Source organism: Phyllobates terribilis, unplaced genomic scaffold (genome assembly GCF_046119375.1).
Source record: "Phyllobates terribilis strain yellow unplaced genomic scaffold, ASM4611937v1 Scaffold_9__5_contigs__length_417890890, whole genome shotgun sequence".
Classification (NCBI taxonomy): domain Eukaryota; kingdom Metazoa; phylum Chordata; class Amphibia; order Anura; family Dendrobatidae; genus Phyllobates; species Phyllobates terribilis.
The window spans coordinates 105886927-105904887 of NW_027362769.1; positions in this window are offsets into that span (position 1 = coordinate 105886927).

Sequence of the window (17961 nt, forward strand, 5' to 3'; positions counted from 1 at the left end):
TTTTTCCTATTGTACCACTGTACAATAACATTTAAGTAACAAAAAGATAGGGTCAGCTTATACCACATCTCCAGAGACTACTGAGCTCTATTATTTTTGACTGCAGTAAGTATTTTGTGTGGCTAATGTATCCCATTCTTCGGCATTGTAATATTTTATTGCACCAGGACAGCTTTCTGGCAGGGAAAGTAAGTATTCTCAGTGTGGAGCTAATCACTTAAAATTTACATGAAATCACTCATCAAACAATGTATAAACATTTTATTATTATTATTATTATTATTAATATATGTATTTATTTATCCATTATTTTATCTATATTTGTTTATTTATTTTTGTATAATAAGGATCATATATATTTTGCTTGATCACCCTATGCCTGGATACACAAATGCAATTTTTGAAGCCTTTTTATGAAATAGGCTTTAAAAAAAAAAAAAACATCAGGAATGGATCATAAAGAAATGATAGGTGAAAAGAAAATCTTTATATTTTTCCAATCTTTTGTGTCCAGATCCTACACTCACTGTTCTGTGATTTCACCTGCAGCGTCACAATACTGTAGCATTATTTTGCATTAATTCTGTACTGTGATATCTATGTGAGTATTCTGCCCGGGGTGTAATAACACAATGTGCTTTTTTCCTGTGCTTTCTTATCATTGTGTGCATTATGTGTATACTATAGACATCACTGTGTAAAATCACTGTGTGCATTATATCTCTATTATCACTCTACCCTGGCATCATTAGGCACATTATTCCTGCATTGTGACATCGCTGGGCACAATAGTACAGTGGCGTTCCTTTCAGAGGTGTAGATGAATAATGGCGTACACTTTGTGGCACCCTAAATTAGGAAATTTTACAAAAAGCAAATCTATCAATCATTACTATTATGGGTTCGTGCAGAGAATTGTATGAATCAGACGAGTGCTATATATTGAATCCCACTCTAATCAAACTCTTATGAGTCTGATTAGCATGATCAGACTGATTTTTTCTAATGGAGAAAAAACGGGGTTGGACTGGCTCACCAGGGAACCGGAGAATCCTCCGGTGGGCCCTGGCTTCTTCTTCAAGAGAGTTTATAGCAAACCATGCAGCTGCTATGGGGCTCTTGAGTGGGGGAGAACCTGACTCCATCATCTGTATTTCAACAGTATCTGAACAATCACGTGATAACAGATCGAATCAGCAAGAAGAGCCAAATCCTAACATTGTGTCTCTTATGGATATACCACTTGATACAGTGGCTGATAAAAATTAAACTAGGTCCGAAAAACCACTTTAATGATAATTTATAGGTTTTGTATAGCTGGAAGATGGGTCCTCAGAATTAAGTCCTCTGGTGGGCCCAATGTTCTTCTGTCTGACACTGACTGTGAGCCTAGCCTAATAATGATCCATAATTAAAGCAGAGTTGTCAAAAAAATGCTAGACACTTCAGAGTGGCCCTGTGCTAGAAGTTGCTTTTTCGTAGCAGTCTATAGCTGGCATACAAAGAAAACAGAGGGTCCTAGAGCAGAGATAAAAATGACTCCTGGGTCATGGCACCTTGTTTTACCATGCAGAACAGAGTGAACTAATGCTTTTACCATGGTCATATTTTCATGACAATTCCTCTCCGTGATTTTTTCATTACCACTTTGAAAAATTGCAGAATTTTGTCAGAGAAGAAATGGCGCTGGCGGTAATGAAAATTGTAATATTTGTTAAAGTGTTGGCAGAGTTTGCATATGTGGCACCCCAGGGGGTCTGGTTGCCACAGTGGTAGAAATACCATGTCTGAGAGCGAGAATGGGCTTTCCTGGCCAGGAGCACTATTGCATGCAACGCCTCCTGCCCCAGTCCAGGGAGGGGAGGAACCTGCCCTTTATAAACTGGATCTGGGGCGGGGTTAGTTAGTTGGTTCCAGAGGAAGGGACAGAGCAGAGCAGCAAGGAGCTCTGGAGGCAACACAGGAGCAGAGAGCCAGTGATTGGAGCTGATAGAGCTCATCCTGGCAGAAGACGCAGAGAACCGGACACCGGAGTCTGAGGCTGTGAGGAAATCCACATGCAGCAGCAGAAACCACCTGGCAGGGGATTTCAGGTACTCTGGCCATAGAAAGCCTGGAGGCTCAGTCACACAGAAGGGACAGGCACCGCCATCGAGGAGCAGAAGGTGCCGAAGGCCCCAAGTCACCAGCCATACGGGTGAGCACCACATGGTACACTCAGGGACGTGGGCTACTACACGACTACAGCAAGGTAGCCAGGAAGACGGGAAGGCCTACACCTCCACCTGGCCAGGGGGACTCTTGTTCGCTCACAGACTGACCAGGCCTCTAATGTTAGCCAGTACTCCCGGCAGGGCCTTCTTCATTGCCAACAGTAAAGACCCTGAACCGCACTGCACGGACTCTGAGTCATTTCTGCTGCACCCATGCACCACAACCCTCACCATCTACACATGCTGCCCTGAGGCTATACTCCACCCGTGGGGAGTTATACTACCGTCTGCTGCGCACCCAACATCAGCCTCAGCAGTCTGCCCCGCAGCGGCGGTTCTCAGTGACCGCAATCCACGTGTGGCGTAGTAGGACATTTAAACAATAAAAACCAAGTAAACAGATCCGCCACTGGTTTGACCACCCTGAGCCACGGGACCGGGTCGCCGCCACGGAGACTACAACCCCTAGCATTACACAGAGACCCGGCTCCGGGTATTCCCTCACACACGGCCCAGGGGGCGCGTCAACTTTGGCGTAGTCGGCAGGATTTCGTGCCCGCAACCACCGGGTACTGCGTGCCTGAAGAAAGACTGTGATACTTACCGTGGTGAAGTTTCCCGCCATCCGCAGCCGTTTTCCCGCCATCCGCAGCCATTTTCCCGCCATTGGGTGCCATTTTCGGGACGCCACGCGGGAAGAAGAGGGGCGTGGACGTCAAAAGTGCGCGAGAGCTGAAGCCCCGCCTTACGTACTGACGCTGCGCAAGGTCCTGGAAGGAGCCCAGCGGACGCCGACGCCACCAACGCGCGACGCAAAGTCCTCAACCCCGACGATCGCCTGCGGAGCCGCGGCCTACGGAGAGGAAGCAACGGAAGGTAGGCCACGGTTAACTGGGGGGAGGAAGACACCAGGAATGGAGGAAGCTCCCACTGCCAGCGCGGCTGCTGCCGCAGTGATGCCGTTCATGATGCCGTATATCCCCGGAGCGGCATGGTTACCTCAGTACTCAGGGGAGTCGCATACCCTGAGCGACTTTAAAGAAAGACTGTATAGCCTATTCAAAGTATACCCCCTGTCCGAGGAACAAAAAGTGAGCATCCTGATAGGCCAGTTAATCGGAGCAGCCCAAAGAGAAGTGAAGTCCTGGTCAGCCAGGGAAAAGGGGACTGTAAAGGAAATACTGGCCCGTCTAAAGGACACTTTTGATACCCGCACCTCAGCAGAGATCAAGCTAAAATTTTATGGATGCAAACAGCGGGCACAAGACAGTATACGGGACTATGCTTTGAATTTGCAGGAGGCCCTGAGAGCCATTAAGCACGCAGACCCTGACAGCGTGCGGAATGAGGATAAGCTGTTGACTGAACAGTTCATTGAGGGTCTACAGTCCAACGCCCACCGAACCCAGTTGCGTGTAATGGCCTTGCAGAACCCTGATTTGGACTTTGCGCAGTTTAAAGACAGGGCCATCAGGGTGCTCTGAGAACCAGCACCAGGTGGAGTTGTAACCCACAGGCGCCCTGCTATCACCTATCACCAGGAGGCGGCGCCCTTGTCTGCAGAGCCTGTGGGAGCTGATGCACAGGCTTTGGACAAAGCCCCGGCTGCAGACCTGCACCATCAGGTCCAAGAGCTGACCAAAAGCGTTGCCGCACTAACCAGAACTGTGCAGTCTTTACAGGTGTACCCCCCAGGAAAGATCCAGCTGGCTTCCAGTCCGGAGGACGTCCCTTGGCGCCGACAGAGGAGGATCCCATCGTCCAGAGGAAGGCCCAGCGACCGCTACGACCAGGACGGACAACCCATCTGCCGCCGCTGCAACCAACCAGGACATATGGCAAGGTACTGTCATTTAAACGGGCCCAACCTGGGGCAGAGGGCCGACCCCCAGGCATAAGACCATCAGGCCCATCGAGCAGGCGTGATAAGTACGTAGGGGGACGACCGGTCTTGCCTGTGGTGCTGGATGGCATTCCTATGAGTGCACTACTGGACACCGGGTCACAGGTAACCACCATCCCCTATGTGCTTTTTAAGCGGTACTGGAATGACTCAGATATTACCCGCTTCCCAGATGACGATTTGAGCATCATCGCAAGCAATGGTCAGCCCGTGCCGCAGGTGGGATTCAAGGAGGTGACCATAAAAATTGGTAAAGTTGAACTGCCAGCGCAAGGACTGATTATTGTGGATATTGACCGTCGTGAAAGCCACCCTAAGATAACCTTGGGTACTAATGTTATTGAAAATTGCCTTGCAGAGATAATTGTCATATTACAGCAGGTTGCAGTGAACGCCAGCAGCGTGTCCTACAAAAAGAGATCAGAGCCCTGATGAAAAGGCAACAGGTAGAACTGTCTGGTGGTGAGATTGGTAGTGTTAGGATGAGTGACCCGTTCCCTATCGTCATGCCCCCAAAAAGTGAGATGATGATCTGGAGCCGGACTGCAATCGGGTTAAGAGGAAGGGACTACCAAGCCATGGTAGAACCCGTCTACTCAGACAGTAGGCCCACCATTTTGACAGCGCGGGGGGTGGTCGATGTACGCCATGGGAGGGTACCCGTCCGCATCCTAAACATTGGGGAAAGAGAAGTATACTTGCCCCGGTATGCCACTCTAGCCAAATTGTTCACCGTTAACCAAAACTCTGTAAAGGGTTGCCTCCATCTCAACCAGAGGAGGGTAACGGCTCCAAGAAACAAATGGAGCACTGGTGTCAGAAGCTGCATGTGGGCACCGACTCCAATCCCTCACACCGAAAACAGGGAGTCTACCGGGTGGTGCAGGAGTACGAAAGAGTCTTTAGCAAGCACCCGCTAGACTTTGGGCAAGTAAAGGGGGTAGAACACCACATCCCCACAGGAGACCATCCACCCATAAAGGAAAGATACCGACCTGGACCCCCTGCACACTATCAGAATGCCAAGGGAATGTTGCGAGAAATTAAGGAGGCTAGGGTAATCAGGGACAGCTGTAGCCCCTGGGCAGCTCCACTAGTTCTTGTGAAAAAGAAAGATGGCACCATGAGAATGTGTGTAGATTACAGAAAGGTCAACCGTATCACACACAAAGATGCGTACCCGTTACCTAGGATAGAGGAATCTTTAGCTGCATTAAAGTCTGCTAACTTCTTCTCCATTTTGGAACTTACTAGTAGGTACTGGCAGGTTCCTGTAGCAGAGGCAGACAAGGAGAAGACCGCGCTCACCACCCCGATGGGTCTCAGCGAATTCAACTGTATGCCGTTCGGGCTCTGCAACGCACCAGGAACCTTCCAGCGGTTGATGGAATGCTGTCTGTGGCACAGGAATTTCGAGACGGTCCTGCTATACCTGGACGATGTCATTGTGTATTCCAAAACATATGAGGACCATCTGAAACACCTGGCAGAGGTGTTTGACGCCCTGGCAGGCTACGGCCTAAAGTTGAAACCCTCCAAGTGTCATCTACTGAAACCAAAGGTACAGTACCTGGGACACGTGGTGAGTGCTGACGGAGTAGCTCCAGACTCTGATAAGATCACAGTGATTAAGGACTGGCCAAAACCCTCCAGCATAAAGGAAGTGCGGCAGTTCCTCGGGTTGGTAGGCTACTACCGAAGATTCATCCTCGGGTTCACCAAAATGGCAGCCCCTATGCAAGACCTCCTGTTAGGTCAGTCAAAGACCAAGAATCAGAAGCCGCCCTTCAGGTGGGACAAGCTGGAAGAGGAGTCTTTCCGCCAGCTGAAGATGGCCCTCACGGGGGATGAGATCCTGGCTTACCCTGATTACGGCCAGCCTTTCATCCTCCACACAGACGCCAGTAACGTGGGGCTGGGAGCCGTACTATCCCAGATCCAGCAGGGCAGAAAGCGAATAATTGCTTATGCCAGCCGAAAACTACGGCCCACAGAGAGAAACCCTGAGAATTATAGCTCCTTTAAGCTAGAGTTCCTGGCAGTGATGTGGGCAGTGACAGAACGTTTCAAACATTACCTTGCCTCTGCCAAGTTCACAGTGTACACGGACAACAACCCGTTGACACAGCTGGACACTGCAAGACTTGGTGCCCTGGAGCAAAGATGGATGGCCAGGCTGTCCAACTATGAGTTTACCATCAAATACCGGGCGGGACGCACAAATGCCAACGCAGACACCCTGTCCAGGATGCCAAACTTGCCGGACGGAGGGGAAGATCCAGAAGAACTGGAAGAGATTGAACTCCCTGCGTTCCACCGTCATGGGATTACCCAGTGTTCCCACTGTGTAAGGGACAAGCGCTCTGCCACGTTCAATCCCTTACCCCACTACAGTTGGGCGGAGACGGAAGACAGTGACCCAGCCGTCCGCCTGGTAAAGGAGATGCTGACACAGGCTGATGCCCGCCTTGACCCAGACGCTCCGGAAGAGAACAAACAGCTGTGGAAGGAGAAGAGTAAACTGTTTCTCTACAAGGGGAAGCTGTGCCGGAGAATTGTCAACTCCCGGACACATGAGCTGACCTGGCAGGTAGTGGTCCCAAGACGAGACGTGGCTATGGTCCTGGAGGCATACCACGAGGAGCAGGGCACTTTGGATGGAAGAAGTTGGATTTCCTGTTGCGTGAATGGTTCTTCTGGGTAGGCATGAGAATGGCCATTGAGAGATGGTGCAGAGACTGCGGCCCGTGCAACCTGAGAAGAAAGGACCGTGCCAGCCAGAAGACTCCCCTGCAGCCCATCATCACCAAGCAGCCACTAGAACTGGTGGCCCTGGACCATGTGAAGCTGGCTCTAAGTAGGTCCGGGTACGTCTACGCCCTCACCATCGTAGACCACTACTCCCGGTTCCTGATGGTGGTCCCTGTCAAAGACTTAACAGCTCAGACAGCAGCTAGAGCCTTCCAGCAACACTTCTGCCTTCCACACGGGTATCCGGAGCAAGTGTTGACTGACCAAGGTCCAGCCTTCGAAGCGGAGGTCTTCCAGGAGTTCAGCAACCTGTATGGCTGCAAGAAGATAAGGACAACGCCCTATCACCCCCAAACCAACAGATTGTGCGAGAAGATGAACCAGGTGGTGATAGATTTGCTGAAAACGTTGCCCCTGGAAGAACGCAGTCTGTGGCCTGAAAAACTGCCTGATCTGGTGGACTTGTATAACCACATCCCAGTAAATTCCACCAACTGCACCCCGGCTTACCTAATGAGAGCAAGACCTGGTAAGCTGCCTATTGACCTGGATATGGGAGTCCTGACACCGGAGGACACCTCGCCAGAGGCAGACTGGGATACTGAACGGCAGCAGCAGTACCGGAAAGTGTAGGAGAGTGTTGAGAGAAGTCTGTCTCAAGCAAGAGAAAGGCAAGAGAGGACTTACAACCAGCATGCTCCCGCTGTTCCCCTGGCACCTGGAGAGCAGGTCTTGAAGAGGAAGAGGCGGCTCCATAAGTTGGATGACCAGTGGGAGAAAGACCCGTACACAGTACTGCCCTCAAGTCATGAAAATCCGAAAGTATGCATTATCAGTAAGGATGGAGGAGAGACCACAGCCACTGTCTCCAGAGACCACTTGAAGAAGTGTCCCGAGCAGCTGCAAAGCACTGATGAAGACCAAGATAGCCCTCAACCCGCAGAGGAAAGGGAAGAAATGGTCAATACAGTACTCGGAGAAATTCCCCAGTCCTGGACACAAATTAACAGCGCTATTGTGGTACCCGTCCTTACCTTTCTCCAGCCAGCCCCTCAAGGGCCTACAGAAGAGCAAGTAGTGTTGGGAGAGCAACCGGCCCCGGAGGCAGAAGATTCCATACCAGCAGCCCAGCAGAATCAACCCTCTGCTAGTAGTGAGCCTGCCGTGCCCGTAGTAAGCCAAAGAGTACGCAGAAAGCTGCCAAACCTACCCGTAACATCTCCAAACACCTGTAGTGCAGACACTAGCGAGCCCACTACACAAGGGGTGGAAACAGGGGACCCAGAAAGAACACCACCAGATAGTGTGTTACGTAGGTCCACCAGGAGCACTAGGGGTCAGATACCCGCCCGCTGGAGAATCTAAAAAAAAAATGATGATATATACCTGTATATTGCAAATGTTGAAATGTTTTATGTTTGTTGCATGAATAATAATTATGTTTCTCAAGTTACCCGACAGGGTCTATGGACTGAAAGGTTATGGACAATGAATAACCGGAACTGTACCTTGTAAATAGTTGCACCTGTTAAATGCCCCTTTTGTGCCAGACCACAGAACAAAAACCCGTGGAGGTGGCTGAAGACGTGCTCCAACGCCGGATCATCGATGCCCTGTAGCCACCCCAGGGCCTACGTGGAGGGTTTGGGACGATTCCCTCAAAATACATCTTGGGTGACATGGACACCTGGTTACAGAAGCGCCGTGACCTATAAAGACTGAACTCTTTGTACATATGTTGATGTGTAATTGCTTATACCCTGTTATATATGTTTTCATAAAATGTGTTTAGTCCCGGAGTACTAAAGTTTACCAGGGGGGAATGTGGCACCCCAGGGGGTTTGGTTGCCACAGTGGTAGAAATACCATGTCTGAGAGCGAGCATGGGCTTTCCTGGCCAGGAGCACTATTGCATGCAACGCCTCCTGCCCTAGTCCAGGGAGGGGAGGAACCTGCCCTTTATAAACTGGATCTGGGGCAGGGTTAGTTAGTTAGTTCCAGAGGAAGGGACAGAGCAGAGCAGCAAGGAGCTCTGGAGGCAACACAGGAGCAGAGAGCCAGGGATTGGAGCTGATAGAGCTCATCCTGGCAGAAGACGCAGAAAACCGGACACCGGAGTCCGAGGCTGTGAGGATATCCACATCCAGCAGCAGAATCCACCTGGCAGGGGATTTCAGTTCCTCTGGCCATAGAAAGCCCAGAGGCTCAGTCACACGCAAGGAACCGGCACCGCCATCGAGAAGCGGAAGGTACCAAAGGCCCCAAGTCACCAGCCATACGGGTGAGCACCACACGGTACACTCAGGGACGTGGGCTACTACACGACTATAGCAAGGTAGCCAGGAAGAGTGCAGTCAGACGGGAAGGCCTACACCTCCACCTGGCCAGGGGGACTCTTGTTCGCTCACAGACTGACCAGGCCTCTAATGTTAGCCAGTACTCCCGGCAGGGCCTTCTTCATTACCAACAGTAAAGACCCTGAACTGCACTGCACGGACTCTGAGTCATTTCTGCTGCGCCCATGCACCACAACCCTCACCATCTACACATGCTGCCCTGAGGCTATACTCCACCCGTGGGGAGTTATACTACCCTCTGCTGCGCACCCAACATCAGCCTCAGCGATCTGCCCCGCAGCGGCGGTTCTCAGTGACCGCAATCCACGGGTGGCGTAGTCGGACATTTAAACATTAAAAACCAAATAAACAGATCCGCCACTGGTTTGACCACCCTGAGCCACGGGACCGGGTCGCCGCTACGGAGACTACAACCCCTAGCATTACGCAGAGACGCGGCTCCGGGTATTCCCTCACACACGGCCCAGGGGGCGCGTCACATACAACACAGGGAATCTTTCTTTCTTGGGGTTTGTTTAGTGGTTCACCTACTGTCAATCATTTCATAGATGCCATAAAGAACAGAGCTTTGTCAGGTGTCAGAAACTCTACAAGTGATTCATTTTTTTCTTGAGCCAGCTGTCCTCTCAATTATATATTAGTGTATAATAGCTCACGGTGTAGTAACTTGCAGGATCAAGTCACAATGCACAATATTCAACTCTTATGGCATCTTGGAAATGTACAGCAAGAAGCACATGTTCCTTCCGGATCCAGCTGTTATCACAGTGCATTCAACTGGTCTACTTCGGCTCAGCATTCCCAGATGTTCACCAGTAGAGGTCCCCAGTAAGAGTGACCAGTCCTCCATGTCACAGCTGTAGGGGTGGAAAATCCAATAGATGTAAAATGCTATAAGCAGACAAGTACAAGCCATGCCCAGTACCAAACTACAGCCTGAGATTGCTAAAATTTAAAGAACATATGCCTACGCAGGAAGCATTACCTATAATAAGTCTTCAAGTGTCCTCTTTTCCCAATGCATCTTCACAGATTAAGATGAGAGCTTGAAGGGGTTGTCCGTTACTTTAACATTGATGGCCTATCCTTAGGATAGGTCATCAATGTCTAATCGGTGGGGGTGCGACACCCGGCATCACCGCTGATTAGCTGTTCTCGGTGTCGGCGGTGGCTTGAACTGCTCAGATACAGAGCTGCACAGCTCCTTCAACTGTATAGTGGCCACTGCCGGGTGCTGCACATCCGAACACTATTCAAATCAATAAGGTGTGGATGTACAGTTCCTGACCGTGGCCACTATTTTGTCGATGGAGCTGTGCTATGCAGCTCCATAACTGAGCAGTTCCGGCAGCCGCCGACACCAGGAACAGCTGATTGGTGGGGGTGCTTGGTGTTGCACCCCCACTGATCAGGCATTCTACGCACTCCAGGCCCTATCTAACATTCTAACAGAAAGCTGTCACTTTCCCTTCAACTTAGCGCCTCCCACTCTGGGCTAGTCCCTACCATTAACTCTAACTGAACCTGGCAATACAATACCAAAATCATAACACATTTTACAGTTCACATTACACATCAGCAATACACATATTCTTTAAAGTGGAACATGGCCAGCATTTCCATCTCCTTATCAATTGACAGCATTCCATGTGTAAATGTTTATACAGAAACCTTATTCATTTTGTTACTTACGTATTCTGTGTTTTTCCACAGATAGTCTATGGAGCTGTTCACATCCCTATGATTTTTTTATAAGTCGGGATTCAGACTGGCACGTTTTGCTCTCCTTACACGGACTACAATAGCCGTAATGATCGTGGATCTTCTGACCCGAACTTACAGACTCAGACACATATGAGGCTGTAAGTTCTGGATGGGGGATCAACAGTCAGTCCGGGCATTGCGGTCCATGTACAGACTGTGAATTACACTCGTCTGAACCATGTCCATTTTTTAACTGAGTCATAGAACAAACCTGCACATTCAATTCTATAGATCAGTGAAAAAATTTGGAGAGGTCATTGATGGTCTCCAGGTTGCATCTGTGTGTTCTCAGTTTTTTACTAACTGATAGTTATTCATTCAAACGTCCAATTTTTGCATATGAGTGCTATTTTCACAGATAGCACTCTTAGCTGTGATAGTCCATGGAAGATCATGGAGACAGGGTCCAATTTTGATCCGAGGGTCGAATGAAAATCGGCAATGCAAGTCAATGGGTTTGCGAAAAAAATCGGACCATACTTGGACTGTCAGAAGGCAGAGGGTGGAAAAAAGTTGTTTAAGTTCTCCACATATGAGAAAATCGGATGACACTCGAACCACACGAGTGGAAAATGAGCCCATAGGAGAAGCTTGGGAAACTCCATCAGTTTTTCTTGCATAAGAGAAAATCTGAAGAAACTCAAAACTTAACAAACACAGATGAAAATCTGATCCCGCACACTGGTGAAAATCAGACTGTTTTTTCATGTACGAGAAAAAAAAACTAATGTCTGAATGAGGCCTAAGGGATCACATTTTTGGTGACTGCATCTGCCGATCTCTATGGGACTGGCTGGCTATGGGTCCATGTGGAATTAGGCAATTAGATATCTCTAAGGCTCCTATAACTTTACTCTTGTTGTCAATCTAAGGCCACGGCCCCACTATCAGTATTTGGTCAGTATTCGGTCAGTATTTTTTCTCAGGAGTGGGAGCCAAAATCAGGAGTGGGAGATAGATGCAGAATTAGTGACTTGTTTCTATTACACCTTTTCTGTGATTGTTCCTCACCTGGTTTTGGCTCCCACTCCTGAGAAAAAATACTGACCAAATACTGATAGTGGGGCGTGGCCTTAGACTACAAAGTGCATTATATGAACAGCCCTTTAATTTCAATGTACAATACTTCAGTTTCCCTGTAGAGGCGCTGCAGAAGAACATTGCTGACTGCTGAGGTTCCCAGCTACAGGTCATCTTGCGATAAGTTTATCAGTGGGGTACTCTTTTAACAAAAAAAGACAGCAGCCACCTCCATTTTTAACATACATTACTGTTTTCTAACCTATGGGGGAGTCTTATGAATCTATCAGAAAGAAAAACTCTTTGTTGCTTATAGCAACAAATCAGTGCACAGCTTTCATTTCGTATCTTGCTCTTGAAAAGTAAAAGCTGTGCTGCGATTGGCTGCTATAAGCAACACAGACTTTTTTTTTCTTTTAGGCCATTTTCATAATCCTGCCGCAGTGTGCCTTTTTCATCCGCTTTTAATCAGCCCTAGGGGTCAGCCCATCTCTGATGGAGTCCATGGACTATAGAGATTTGGTCCGTCATGTGATTTCTCAATCAGCAGCCTACGGGTCCATAGCACATTGCTTCAAGATGCCGATACAGTTGCACTTGAGATGACGGGCGGGGGCCCGGTGCCGGCACTGACACTGGGCTGCCCCCCTCAGCCCCATAGCAACCGCGTGTCCTACCGTAGTAATGTATCAAGCCGGCGAGCTGAGCCCGCAAAATACCAAGCAGATGGCGGCTGTTCAAGGCCTCCATAACTACCATGTCAGCTGCAGGCCGAGCTCCACAGGAGAACTGCAATTTCACTATATACCTCAATACTATGGTTTTGCAGTATATACTGTAGTATAAGTGATCGAATGATCGCTGGTTGAAGTTAAGGAGAATTATGCCTCCAGGTCATTTTTATAAAATCAAAACCCAAAAAGCAATGGCGGAGTTGCTGTTTTTTTTCACAATTTTCACCGCTCTTGGAATTTTTTTCCCGCTTTTAGTATATTACATGGAAAAATGAATTATGTCATTCAAAACGACTGGTCCTGCCAAAAAAAAGCTCTTGCAAAAGTATGCCTTTGGAAAAATAACAAACTTAGGCCTTATTCAGATGTTTGTTTTTCTCTCATACAAGAAAAACGGACCTATTATTTTGATCAGAGTTTGGTCTGAGTGTCTCCATTTTTCTCATACGTTTAGAATAAAAATAAAAGTTTCTTCACCTTCTTCTGTGTGACTGTCAGTGATTACTCAGTTTGAGAAGAATCACAAACATGTGAATGGCCCCATAGATTATTACAGGTACGAGTGCTATCCGTGAAAAACAAGTATAGCGCTAGTACGAGAAAAACAGACATCTGAATGAGGCCTTATGGTTCTTGGAACAAGGGCTGAAAAAAAAAAATCCTGGGTCCTTCTGGGGTTAAGCAAGGCATTGAACAAATGCATTTATGTTGCAACCATTTTAAATATGCATAAAAAGTCACAAAATTCTAAATTAATTGGGACTTAACATGGACAAAACAGAATTCATCATCTTTCCCCATCTCACTCAACCTCTCCAACAGACCTAACCATCAAAGTCAACGGCTGCTCACTCTCCCCAGTCCCGCAAGCTCACTGCCTCGGGGTAACCCTTGACTCTGAACTCTCCTTCAAACCACATATCCAAGCCCTTTCCACGTCTTGCCGACTCCAACTCAGAATTAATTCCTATATCCGTACATTCCCTAGCCAAGAATATGCAAAAACACTAGTGCATGCTCATCATCTTCCGACTCGACTACTGCAACCTACTGCTCTGTGGCTTCCCTTCTAACACTCTCCTACCACTGTAATATATCCTTTATTGCCCGACTAATCCACCTGTCCCCCCCACTATTCCCCAGCCTCTCCTCTCTGTCAGTCACTTCACTGGCTTCCATTGCCCAGAGAATCCAGTTCAAAACCCTAACCATGGCATACAAAGCCATTCACAACCTGTCTCCTCCATACATCTGTGACCTAGTTTCCCAATACACACCTGCATATGACGCGCCCAGGGGATGGGGACGACTCGGCGCCCGGGCCTTGTTGTTGCCTGATCTCGGGGGACGTCGCGGTGGTCGGCTCCCGGGCCCGTACCCTGGGGTCACTCTTAAAAAGGAAGGGGGGAAAGTTGTATGGGATAGGGGAATGTTCGTGACGCCACCCGTGGTGTCTGGTGAGGATCACCAGCGCTGCGACAGTCCTCTGAGGCCGGTGTTCAGGCAGCTTGGTTGGTGCGGCTCCCCACAAGTGGAGCGGTGCCTCAGGGCAGCGTAGAGAGGGTGTAGAGTAGAGCGTCGGCAGGTGCAGAGCCGCGGAGAGAAAGAACAGACAGAGGCGGTAGTTGAAGTCATCCAAGCCTTTACTCACTTTGGTGCGTAGTCAGCTCAGAGCTTCTCTCTGCTGTCACACGGCGAGCTGCGGCCGCCAGGGTGGGGTTCAGCACACTCCAGGTAGCTCAGGAGCGCTTGTCAGGACCCCGCGCTCTAGTGTGTTCCTCTCCTTTTGTACTTCTCCCGCCTAGTGTCCCCCACTGAGTCCCGTACGGGTACTGCGATGTCCCTTGTGGGTAACGTGTAGTTCCCGGACCGACTGGGTGCCCTTTTTGGTGACTTGTGGTGAGAACTTATCGTAAGGCCGGGTCCCTCTGGATAAACTCAGATTAGGGCATACAGGTGGCGACTCCGCTCCGTCCGTATCCCCCTGGGATCCACATAAGCCTCCGGACTTTTCCGACAGAGACGTGAAGTGCAAAGTCAGATAATCGGGGACCGGTACCCCCTCTTGCGGCAGGGTCTCTCTGGCTGGGCCAGAATAAGGTATGCAGGTGGCAACTCCGCTCCGTCCGCACCCCCTGAGATCCTTTCGCCTGTGGAGCCTATCTCCTCTGCTCCCCTCCTGGGCTTTCTTGCTTGGACCCTGACCGGGGACAGAGCCAGTTATAACTCTGCCCCGCTCCCCCATCTCAAGGCCTGAGACCGGGGACTGTGGACCCTCAGCCGGCAGCAGCCTGGTGCTGACTTGCCATCGCAAAGACCCACGACCAAAGACCTTGTTATTAAAATGGCCTCCAGTTATATAGAATTCTAATAAGTGCTTAGGTAAAATGCTTCCTTCACCCTCACTCACTACGTGGTTCCCCCTAACTTTGGTTCCCCCCAACTCCTCCATTCAGGCCGGGGGCAGCACTATGGTGCTTTAGGCCCCCTTCAGAACTGGAGTGGTGTAGTGTTGAGTGTGTGGTTGGGGTCCTGTGAGGTACTCCATCCTTACCTGGGAGTGGAGACACCACACCTCATTCTGAGGTGCAGTACCCCTGTGGCGACTGAACCCTCAGGGGCGCCACACATACAACCTCCAATCCTCACAAGATCTCCTTCTCTACTCCCCTCTTATCTCCTCTTCCCATTATCGCATACAAGATTTCTCCCGTGCATTCCCCCTACTCTGGGACTCTGTACCCCAACATATCTGACCTCACCTACCGTGGAAACCTTCAAAAGGAACCTGAAGACCGACCTCTTCCGACAAGCCTACAACCTGCAGTAACCACCGCTTCACCATTCGCTGCACCACCAGCTGTACCCTCACCTACTGTATCCTCACCCATCTCTTGTAGACTGTGAGCCCTCGCGGACAGGGTCCTCTCTCCTCCTGTACCAGTTGCCGACTCGTTTTTGTTCAAGATTATTGTAATTGTTTTTACGATGTATACCCATTTCACATGTAAAGGGCCATGGAATAAATGGTGCTATAATAATAATAAATAATAATATTAACATACAACATTTGAAATGTCAGTCTCCAGCTTTTTTCTAACATTGGGAAGTGTACCAATTAGTACACATAAAAAGTCACGCAATAAAAAGTAGCACACATAAAAATTGCGTTGATTTGCAACATTTGATATACTCTAGTCTTAGTAAAAGACACGCTGACATGAAATGCACCTGATTTAATTGCTTTAGGTTTTATATTAATTGGTTAGGGCTCTTTCACACGTCCTGATATTTCCAGTACTGAAAAAACAGTATCGGAGATATCAGTGTCCGTGTCACCGTGTGTGGCATACATGTGGCAACCGTGTGCCGCATCAGTATCACACGTACCGGTGCCTGGGAAGCAGCGGTACAGTTCGTGCCATTCCCAGGCACCGGGTGCTAGAGGCAAGTCTCATCATTGTCTCCTGCTTGTGAGAGCGGTGAGTGAGTTCACCGCAGTTCAGGGGCCCACTCTCGCTGCATTGAGTCATTCTCCTTTGTTCATCAACGTGAGCGGTTGCCTAAAGCCACCACTCACTTGATGAGCAAATGCCGCACAGATGGATTATGGCATGGGACACTATGGATTCTTAAAACTTTGTACAGGTGAGGTATATTGATGTTTTTTATTTTATTCTTACTTTTACATTTGATGTATTCAGTGGGGGCTGAATACAACTCTCAACATTGTCCCCTGCTGGTGCTGATCTCACCGACAGCAGGGGACAATGATGAGAGCTGCCTGCGCTGGGCCTGGGAACAGCGTAAACTGTACCGCTAATTCCCAGGCGCCGGTACGTGTGATACTGAAGACACACGGATGTCATCAGTGTGCACGTGTGTGGGACATTTTGCGACCCATGCAACGTGTAAAAAACTGACATGTCAGCGTGTTTTGCCCACGGACACACAGTCCCTGGAAACACACTGACATGTACGCAGACCCATTCATTTGAATGGGTCTACGTGTGTAAGTGTCTCTGGTACGTGTGAAAACTGTCACCACACGTACCTGACACACTGATGTCTGAAAGAGGCCTTAGGCTGTGTATGGCCACACCTCTTGTGTTAAGAATCATCCACTTTTTAGATAATTGCCTGGAGAAGTAGAATTTTTTTTTTGGCATATTATGACATAAATATAGCTTGCTCCATAATTTGCAGCTTTTTTATGGCAGAAAAGTGCTGTACTGAATTAATAAATCCCTCTCATTGGTCTCAGGTGTTTCTGTAACTTTTGGAAGTGTACTAGAAAGGTGTACCAATTGCACAAATTATATCACTATGCTGCGACATTTAATAAATATGGAGTGGCAGTGTCGCAGTGAATGCATTAAAGATTTGGTGTAAATCACGTCACTTTTAAGAAATGTGGGCCATTGTGTCATATAATCACAAGAAATAACTTTTTTTTCCCACAATAGGGAGGGAAATTGTGAAACTGTCTAAAAGAAAAGCTGTCCCTACCAACCAATCGCAGAACAGCTTTCATTTTGTATCAGCTCTTGAAAAAGTGACAGATGCACTGTGATAAGTAGACAACAAAAACTTTTTTATTCTTTTAGATACTTTTTGTAAACCCCCCATTATATTTATTACAATAAATGTCTCAAAATTTGGAATTCAGCATTTTGACAGGTGTTCTTTTGGGCATGTGCAGACAGACGTAGAATCTCTCATCTGAGAGAATCGGGACGATGATGTAAATGATACTCTGATCAAACTCTGATCAGAGTGTGATACTAGAGCAATTTGATTTTTTCTGATGAGGAGAAGATAAAGACAAACATTTCTTCATCTTCTCCATTCTAGCAGTGCGCTTAAATCGGACTGCGCTCAGATGTCATCTGAGTGCAGTCCGATATTTTCCATGGACTTATAGCCGAGTGCGATCTGAAAATCGGATCAAACTCAGGCATGTCAGTATCGGACATGTGCACAGTCCAATAGACTAATATTAGTCCAAGTGCGATCTGATGTTTTGTCGGACATGAAATACGCTCGTCTACACCTGCCCTTAAGATGGAGTTTTATTTAGTCTCTAGAGAACAATACAGAGATCATGTAAATTATTAAGTATACATTTATTTTCATATCTATAACATTCCCTTTATTATAATACAGTAAGATAGAATATTTGTATCTATATTACGCTTACATGTGACTAGTTATACTTG